This window comes from Petaurus breviceps, unplaced genomic scaffold (assembly GCF_028583685.1).
Source record: "Petaurus breviceps papuanus isolate PSGF00001 unplaced genomic scaffold, PetGlider_PUasm1.0 224, whole genome shotgun sequence".
Classification (NCBI taxonomy): domain Eukaryota; kingdom Metazoa; phylum Chordata; class Mammalia; order Diprotodontia; family Petauridae; genus Petaurus; species Petaurus breviceps.
In genome coordinates, this window is record NW_027185887.1 from 3286205 (window position 1) to 3296392 (window position 10188).

Sequence of the window (10188 nt, forward strand, 5' to 3'; positions counted from 1 at the left end):
GTGAAAAAGAGTTATTTTCAGAAACCCATTGGAACCATGCTTAGGAGAAGTGAAATTCATTCATTTATTCGACAAATATTTGTGCTGCTAATAGGGTACCTACTCTATTTACATTCTATAAAAACATATACCTTCCCATGATACATTTACAGTGAGGCCAGAGTCCTGAAAATGGAGGACCATGTATATTTAATTCAGATCAAGAGATTTAGTACAAGATAATAGCATTATTGGATGGCCTGTTCTAGAATTTCAGGAGTGTTTAATAGCTGACTTAACACAGCACCCACATCTAACCTAAATATTATGATGCAGGGCAGGGACTTCTTTTTCCTCTCAGTGAGCTATACCAGCTTCAGGTATGTCATGGGGTTTTTGGAATTGATAAGAAATAATAGTAGCTCTGGTTGCATGCAAAGATAATCAAAATTCATACATCTTTTTTAAATGGTTGCAATTTCACAATAATCAACGTTCCCTAGCTCATTAATGTAGGTTTCTTTCCCTCCCCCATCTGTGCCCTCATTCCTATAATGTAAACAGCTACTAATAGCTCCTATTTCTCTTTGTTCAAACAAACAAAAGCCTTTGTAACTAGGAAGAAAATTAGTAGCAGGTGAAAACCCCATTTGGGGGTGGGGGGGTGAGGGTGCATAAAGCTTTTTCTTTTTCAGAGGAACAAAGTACACCAGTCATCTTGAGAACAAGAATTCACATTTAGAGTATATGAAGAAACATAGCAAATGACTGTCTTTAATGATGCACAGGCGAAATTGTAATTCAATTTACATTATTTCTTTTACCAATCGCTCTCTAATTTCTGTCTTAAGCTAAAGGCTAGAGGTATACTGTGAACTAGGCACTCTGAAACTGGTAAGTCCATCCTCTGAGTCTGCTGCTGACTTCTTATGTTACTGTGAGCCAACCACACAATTCTTCTGTGACTCAGTTTCCTTGCCAAATTATTTATGTGACTAAACAAGGCTGTAAAGTGAAAGTTGGCAACATTGACATGTTGCTGAAAAATTTGTTCCTAAAATTTAAAAAAAAAAAGAATGTAAAGACATCCTCTTCCTCCTTTCTATTAGATTTCTTATTGGAGAGAAACAATACCCTGTGTCTCCTTTTTCTTCCAAATTGCATGAAGGAAACTTCTAAACTTACTGGGATTTATAAAAGCAGATCTTTGAACTTTTTATATTAGCCTGTGAAATAAAATTCAAATTGAGACTAGTTCCTAACAATAATTTACCTACATGGGTGTCTGTCCATAAATCAGTCAGAAGGTGTTCTCATGCTATTTTTGTCTGTGATAACACTATTCTCAGCAATTCAATGTGTTTTTTTCTTTATTTGCTGGAGCATTTGTAATAATCATTTAAACTATAATGTTTGTTAAAATATATTAAGAAATAGTGAAATTATTGCATTATTTTCCCCTCAAAATAGGCTTCAAATTTGGAACTGGATAAAAGTAGACTGTTAATCATTTGCATTTAATTTCTTAAAATTGTGACTTGGAGTTGTGGGTCAGTGGAAAGAATTCTGGGTTTGCAATCAGAAGAGATATGGGTTTGAATTGCACTGCTGACATTTGCTGGAAGTGTAAACCTGGACAAATTACTTAACCTGTTTCCTCATTTCTAAATCTGGAATAATACCTGTATTATTCCATGTATAGGACCTATCTCTTGGGGTCGTTGTGAAGACCATAGAGGCTAAAGAAATGTTTGCTTTTAACACTAGAAAACTCTTTAATAAGAAGCTGGTAAATGTCTATATTAGGTTGAAGGGTGGGCCACTGGGGAAAAAAGTTATAAAAGCTACCATTGTAGGTTGGTGATTGTAGTTTTTAAAAGAAAATGGAAGAATGGATTGAAGAGTAAAGGTACTGGGGAGGGGGTAGAATGGATAAGGAAGGTACACGATCTAGTCAGCTATTATTTAAGGGTGCTCCCTTGCATGGGAGTGGGAGGGTGATAATTTGAGGAGAGACCCTAGCTAGCAAAGTTGGCTTTTTACAGGTTGTTTCCTTTTTCTAAAGAGCATTCCTGAATTCTTGGATTCTGTCCTTCTGAGGCTGCACAGAACTGCTAGAGTTGGGCTGCAATTTTTATGACAAAAATTCATTTCTTCTAATTTGGTTGGGGGAGGGGTTTCTAAATGGATTAAAGGATTTGCAAATTGTCACAGAGCTTCTCCACTCCCTATGAATAGCACTCCTAACCATTTGGGACTAATGATTTGCTGGAGGACTGGCTGGTTTGTTTTTAAAGACTTGCTCAGAGATGGAGCCAGAGTTTCCTTCTTCCCAGTGGAGGTTTTGGATCTCTAACTTGGTTTGCTTTAGCACCTTTCCAAAATTTTTTCCCCTTTAAGGGGTCAGACATTTAGCCTACAATAGTACCTTGTAAGGGTCTGGAGTTCAAGTGTTTCTGAACTTTGCTTTTACAGAGCAGTAATGCTTTCTAGGGTGATAACTATCAGCTGCTGTTTGGTGGTGAGCAAACAATTCTCACCTTTATTTTCCTTCCAGCTTGCTTGAAGACTAGTACCTGCTTGCAAACTGTTTGTATGAGATACAGTTCTTGTTGAATGATAGTCACACTACACAGGTACTCCAGAATGGTTTAGGAGTAAGTCTGTACTTGGCCATTCACATTAACTTAATAATAGGCTCGTAGGATCACAATAGGAAGGAATTGTAGAGATCATAAAATCATAGACTCAGAACAGAAGGAAACCTTAGAGATTATCTGATATAAACTCCTCATTTTACACATGAGGAAACTGAGGGCTGGAGAGATGAAACATATTGGTAGCAGATTCAAAATTTAAACCTAGTTTGCCTCTGAGGTTCTTTTTAAAGCACTAAATCTATGGTCCTTTGATTTCAAGTTCAATTCTCTTTTTAATGTTCTGAAAGTTAATTTGTAAATTGGTTGCTTGGAACTCAAAGTGAATTTTCCCACCATAACACTGCAACTAACAGGATGGCAGGAAGGCATCATTTTGGCCCCAGAGCAGGAGCAGGAGGTATGGGTGGAAACTGTAAGAGGGAAATCTAAGCACTATATGAGGAAAAGCTTCCTGATTATGAGTCATATCCAAGTGGAAGGTGCTACCTGGGGAGGTACTGAGTTTCCCCCTCATTAGAGATCTTTATGCAAAAGTTAGAAAATCATTTGTCCAAGATGTTATAGAAGGGATTCTATAATGAGTTGGACTTCTAACTCTCAAATTCTGGAACATTCTGTGAACTGAATTGGGAACTCCCTCTCCTCCACCTGCCAGGCAACAGAAGCAGAAACATTCCCAGCTATAAGCCATTTATGGTTTCTCTCCAGACCTGAGGAAACTACACGTACTGACTTAGCTCAGTTCCCAGACACCATTGGTCCCCCAAGTTCAAATTCAAAAGCTTGATGAGATCTTCTGGTTGGCAGTAGTCCCAAAGATCACTCTTTGCTTCTTGTGGCATTAATACTGGGCTGGCTGTAACATCCAGCCTGAATTACAATTCCCAAATTCCTGAGGCTTGCTCTCCCAACCACACTGGAATATCCACTCTGTGCACCTAGAACAAAAAAGAAAGAATGAAAAGTCCAAGAATGTCCCCTTTTTTTGGAAGCCATGTGGCCTTAGATGGGGAAGAAGGCCCTCAAGGCTTTTACCTTAAAGTATAGTCATTCATCGGATACTATGAATGAAGTAGATTCCTTTCTCCTACAGACAGGAATGCAATAATGAAACAACCAAACTTACTCAAGCCTTTTTAAAAGCTCTGACAGTTCCGATTATGCAACCAATTGAAAAAGGCTGCTCTTAACCAAATGGCCCAATTAGAAGTAGTTACTGAATGTCCAAGCAAGCTCCCACTCCAGGTCTCTCCAAGGCATTTCCCTTAAATATCATCACAATTCTTCAGAAGTTATCTCCCTTGTGTATGCCGTATGTAGAGATGCCATTTGAATAAACTATTGGAATCTGTTCATGCTGTAGACCTCCATTACATTTTTTTTTATTCCCCAGGACCTAGCAAAGTTCATGGCAAATATTAAGTGTTTAATAAATACTTGTTGAATTGAAGAAAGCATGAAAATCTTTTAGGGAGGGAATCAGAACTCATGTAGGCATTCACCCTGGCCATTCATTCACAAAATCACAGAATATTCCAGTTGGAAGAAAACTCATAATACATACCTGGAGTAGAATTGATCAGTCAATAAACAAGCATTTATTAAGCACCTACTATATGCCACAACCTGTGGTAGGTACTGAGGATATAAAGACTAAAGTGAAATGTCTTTGTTCTCAAAAAGTTTACAATGCTTTCCAACCTCCTCTGCAATATCTTTAATACCAGACCTTTGCTTGTAGGAGGAAACCTTTACTTTCTAAGATAGCTAATCCTTTTTTAAAACAAGTTTTTAAAAATTATGAACGTAATCATTAAGAAATGCAAACTTTTCAATATACAAAGAATAAAAAAGAAAGATTGTATATGGATCTGTGAACTTAGTGTTTACAGTTTTTAAAATTTAACAAGGTAGTAACAAAATTGCTTTATGTAAACGTCTTACTTTTTTTTCTTCTGTGTATTTTTAATATTTTTTTAAGTTTTCTTCTTTTTTTTCTTAATCTCTATTACTACCTACTAACTTATTCCCCCCAATAGAATACTATCACTACCTCCCTGAACAAATACATTTAGTCAAACAAAAAAAGAAAAACCAAACAACTCTGGCCACATTTTAAAATGTGTGCCTTATTCTATACCTCTAGTATATCACCTATATGACAAGAAGAAACAGGCATATTTCATCATTGGTCCTCTAAAGTCATGATTGGTCTCCGTATTGATCAGAGATATGACATCTTTCAAAATTGCTTTTGTTTTTACATTATTGTGGTTTTCATGGACAGGGTTCTCCCGGTTCTCAACTTTCTCTGTATCAGTTCATGCAAATTTTCCCAGGTTTCTTTGAATGCTTTATATTAGTCTTTACTTACTGGCCAACAGCACCCTATTATATCCATGTATCATAATATGTTCAGCCAGTATTCACTAACTGATGGTATTCACTTTGTTTCCGGTCATTTGTTATAGTAAAAAGAGATGTTGTGAATATTTTTGTACAGGTGAGTCCTCATTTCATTACTGATAGTTTTATAATTATTGATAAGTTTTTCCTTATATCAAATAAAATTCAGCCTCTGAGCAACTACCAATTCTTCCTAATTCTGCCCTCCAGGGCTAAGCAGAACAAACCTAATCCTTCTCTCAAGGGACAGACAGCTCTTTAAATACTTGGAAGATAGCTACCATGCCACACTCATCCCTCATATTGCTTGGGTTTAGTCATTCTCCTACTTGCTAATCTAACAACTATAGGGAGGAAGCATGATCTGGTATAAAGTTATAGAATCAGGAGAGAACTGTCTGATACTTTCTATGTGACCATGGTCAAGTCACTTAACCTGGCTGATCTTTGGTTTCCCTTATCTATAAAAAGGGCAATTCCATATGTCAAAACAACATACTTCTCATATTACTATAAGGTTTGTAAAGTGCTTTCTTCACATCAACACTGTGAAAGTATTTCCCCCATTTTACAGGTGAGCAGTTTCAAAAGTTAAGTGACTGTTCCAAAGTCTTATAGGTAGTAAGTCTCCAAGGTGAGATTCCAAACAGTCTCCCTACTCTACCCAACACTCTACTGACTTTGTCATACTGATTCTTATGGGAATCATATGAGATAATTTATGTAAAAGTGGTTTGCAAAACAAGAGAAATTCCTGCTATAATAATTATCGTCATCTAAAATATCTCTCCATCTTGTTCAAAAGGATGGCATAAGAGATCGTCAAATACTTTGCTAAAAACTAGGTAAACTGTGTATAGCATCCTCCTAATCTACCATTATGGTAACTATCCAAGAAAAAAGGAAATGAAGTTGGTTTGGGATGACTGGTTTTGATGAAACTCTACAGACTTTTAGTTGCTTCCCTTTCTAGATGTAGGTTTTCCCAAACCATCCCATTAATGGTAGAATTTTGCTGGTGTAGCACCTCTTTTAAAGGTAAAAAATGAGTTGAAGTGGACACTGGCAATAGATGAGTGTGGGTCAGGATGGAAATCCAAAGTATGCACTGATTCAGGAACGAAAGTATCTGTGATTGTTATCTGAAGGGACAATCTCCTTCAATCCTAAAAGAAGGGGAAAGCTGAAACACAGAGAGGAATGGGGGGAAGGAGAGAGAGACAGAGAGGAGAGACAGACAGAGATACACAGAAAGAGACAGGCACAGAGCAATGAGAAGAAAAAAAGAGAGTGGAAATAATGGGAGGCAGGGAGGAGACGGGAGGGAAAGAGAACAAAAAGAGGATAGCGAGAAAAGAGCTAGGAAAGGAGACAACGCTAGGAAACAAAGACAAACTCACTGGCTCGTCTTTTGCAGACAATTCTCTTCCTTTAAAAAAAATCATAATATTTTCCCTTCTCTAGTTCAGCAGCACCTCTTTATTCTTAAATTGGTGTAAAGAGTGCCGGATATGAAGTCACAGAACCTGGGTTCAAATGTTACATCTGTAGCTTACTCCTCATGAGACCTTGGGAAAGTCACTTAATTTCTCTGAGCCTCCTCAGTTTTCTCATCCATAAATAAATGAATTAAATAGTCTCTAAGGTCCCTTCCAACTCTAAATCTTTTATCCTATAAATTTCTGATTGCTAACATAGGTTTCTACATCTATAGCACCTGGGCAGGTGTTTGAAATTCATAGAGAACATGTACCTAGGTGCTGTCTTACTATCTCCCTAGTCATGTATTTGTGTACAATGTTAGTCATTTTTGTTCCATAGCTTATCCTCTGCTACTTTGTACCTATCCTTCCATAAGTCCTCTATATGGAATCTCTGTCTGTCTCCTGATATTATGAGGGTGACTGTGGGGCACCTGGGCTGTCCACTGCTTTTCCTTCCCTTTCCTACATCTCCTGTTTTGTTATGCATCTCTCTCATGAAATCATTGATGCCATTCCTTCACAATTCTTCACTGGTTGTATTTTACAGCCCACCATGCACCTCTTCTTTGCCATTTGACCACCTTACAATTTTAATTCTTCAGCAACTATAGTACTCCATAATTTGCAGCCTAACAGCATCACTGGAATATACTGATTTTTTAAAAAATACAGGTCTTTGTTTCAAGGATAAGCCCAAAGTCATTGAAAGCAATGAAAAATTTCCCAAAGGCAACCCAGCCCATTGTCTTGAACTTACTCAATTCTTAGCTAAGCTCGCTGTCTATTCTCAGTGTCTATCCAAGATATATTTAGCAATAGACCAGTTCTAAGGTTTGCCTATTCAACTCCATGTCATAGTCTAGGAATAAGAATTTTTTTATCCATTTGCTTTGTATGTATATTGTCTAAGGCTCTCTTGAGTGACTATGTATCTCATTTTGGAAGTTCTTTAGTATTGTTGGACTTAATTGAAGGCAAGACAATGTCATAAGAAAATAGGAGCAACTGTATGAACATCTTCTAGCGATTCCCTCTTTGATTTGATTGCTTTGTTCGATATCCACTTGGATAGTGGCAAATACCTTTACTGGATCTGTCTCCCTGTTTTGTATTAACCAGAGGGTAAATGAATAAAGTTGTCTCTTTTATTTTTCTTTTTTATCCCAAGGAAAATAATTTTATTGACAAGTTGTTTTTTTAAAAAAGTTTTAAAGCATATTATGATTTTAGAAGATCATTATGTATCAAAGCATGTTTTAATTTCCACCGAGAGAGCTCCGTTCTACTTATCCTAACACTCAGACTGTCTTACTTAATTACTCTCTTTCTCAAAACTATGAAATTTCACATGCTCATATAAGCTCTGAATAAATAAAATGAAGCAATTAGGCACAGTCTAAATTTGAAACTTCTCTCTCTTTAGCTCAGCAGCTTTTCTACCCATTCTAGTTTTACCATCCTCTGTTACCTTTTACGTGGTTTCACGGTATTTCTCCACAGCACTTTTCAAGGCAAGGAAGATTTCCAGGAATTTTAGTTTCTCACTTTCTGTGACATCTGAGCTGTTCTATTTCAATTTTGATTCTTTGGACGTTTCGATTAATTGTCACCTGTTCACATACAGATTCTCTCTTCTTTTGAAGTTTATTACATTCCTCAAGTACTAAGCATTTATATTGTTTGACATCCTCATGCTTCTTATTTATTTATCTTCAGTTGGGTTGTGGCAAGCTTCTCTTTCTCAACAATGTCTGGTCTTCTCAATGAGGTTTCCTCTGCCATCAGTTTCTTTAATTCTGTCTGAGCACTTTCAGCCTGGTCCTCCAGGTATTGATTCTCTTTCAAAGATGTTCATTACTTTGTCCACACTCTCTGCAAGTTCTTGCATTTTCTTTTGATACAGTGGTAGCTCCATTTGGAATGAAGGTACATCTTCAATTATATCTCAGTAGGCTTCATATTTCTCAGTCATTTCAAGCTTTGCAGTTTTTAGTTTTTGCACTCTCTTTCGTTTTTCTCTTTATCATTTTTTAACTTCTCTGGAGAGTCCATAATTTTTGTTTTCAGACTCTCCTGCTCTTCTTTAAAAGCAACCAGTGATAATTTTAATTCACTCAAACAATTAGTCATCTCAACAAAGTATAACTTCTTCTGGAAAATTCCTTCTTGTATTGCTACTGTTTTTTGATTAAACCCATTCAGTGTTTGTTGCAACCCCTGAATTTCAGCTAAGAGTTCCTTGAACTCTGCTTGCTCTTCCACTGATATGGCATCAAGTTACTCCAGTTACATCAATGCTTCCTGTTTTCTTACATGTAGCTTCTGCATTTTGTCCCTAGAAGATTTGTATTGCCATAAATATTTCATGCACATTTCTTCATGTGATTCTCTGAAGTGAATGAAGTTGATAATGGCACTTAAAAACCAACATGTATGTATTCCTTTTGGATACAGAATATCAGCAAACTCAAAATCATTCACCCAGATGTGAAGAAAAGATTCCATATAAATAAACAAGCTACATAATAGTTAAGAAGAAGAAGCCTTCCATTATCTGTGAGTTCATGACTTCAACATTCACTGATACCATGTAAAAATGGTCCAGTGGAATCCTGTACACACTTTTGTAGAGTTTGCAAGAAAATCTTAAGCCTTTGGATTTGGAAAAATGTCATTCTTGGAAAGATTTTTGCCATCACCTCCTCTGACCTTCCAAGACCAAGCAGCTTCTTGCTCCACAGACTCTGAGGACTTTTTTCCTTCTATTATCTTTCAAAGAATCTTATATGATTATTATATATACATGCAGTTTTGTCCTACTGAGTCAAATGTATTTTGAACAGTCAATGAATAATAAGCATAATAGGATGTTCATTCTCTCTACCTTTTAGTCACCTGTGTCACTGTAAAAATGTTTGCTATAGAATATCATTTGTTAAAGTCTGCCTTTTCCAGTCACATACCTTCTTTAAGGATGCCCTACATTTATTTGTAGCTATTTCTCATTAAAATATTGAATAGGTGGGAAAGTAGGCATGGTGATTATTAATATTCTTAGTAACCTTTTCATGGAAGCAATAATAACTGTGTTTTTTTCCAAATCTTGATAATTGATCCCTGAAAATTTTGATCCCCAAACTGTGTTGCCTCAAGTACTGATTTCTTCAATTTATCATTAGTCTAGTCCAAATTATTTTTCCTATTTTTACTTTATTTCAATTTCCATTTAAAGCAATGGACAATATCATGCTAGGGGTCAAATGACAGCGACTCTATTGTAACTGATGGAGAAGACTTTGCAAAAAAAAATTTAGAAAGGCTTTTATGTCTGTTTTTCTCTTTCACTGTCCATCCAAAAAAATGTGGCGATTTAAAGTAGCTGGATCTCTGTAATGGGAATGCAAATTTGGAAGATCTTCCCTGCCCCTAGGCTAAAATGCACCTGAAGCCTGGGGAGGTGTAATGGAAATGTAAATTTTAAAGATCTTCCCTGCCCCTAGGCTAATGTGCACCTGAAGCCTGGGGTGGGAGGCTTGTTTTTCAGTAGATACTTCTTGATTGGCCAGTGAGTCAATAAGGTTGTTACATTCTCTGAGCCAGGAGAAGGCTATATAAGCCCTGATGTGTAGCTTTGTTTTGGGACTCACTTTGAGAAGTGT

The 10188-nt window shown here is 36.6% G+C and overlaps 1 long non-coding RNA gene and 1 pseudogene across 1 annotated transcript in view; both read right to left on the bottom strand.

Annotated features, from left to right (window-relative positions):
* Window positions 1-723: 723 nt before the first annotated feature.
* The window catches only part of LOC138166514 (uncharacterized), a 120911-nt gene continuing 111446 nt past the window's right edge, over window positions 724-10188 (bottom strand). Inside the window, exon 2 of the long non-coding RNA XR_011169608.1 lies at window positions 724-3577. This is a non-coding gene — a long non-coding RNA (uncharacterized lncRNA). The remainder of the gene's footprint in view (window positions 3578-10188) is intronic.
* Window positions 7926-10188, bottom strand: part of LOC138166443 (kinetochore protein Nuf2 pseudogene) — a 69503-nt pseudogene continuing 67240 nt past the window's right edge.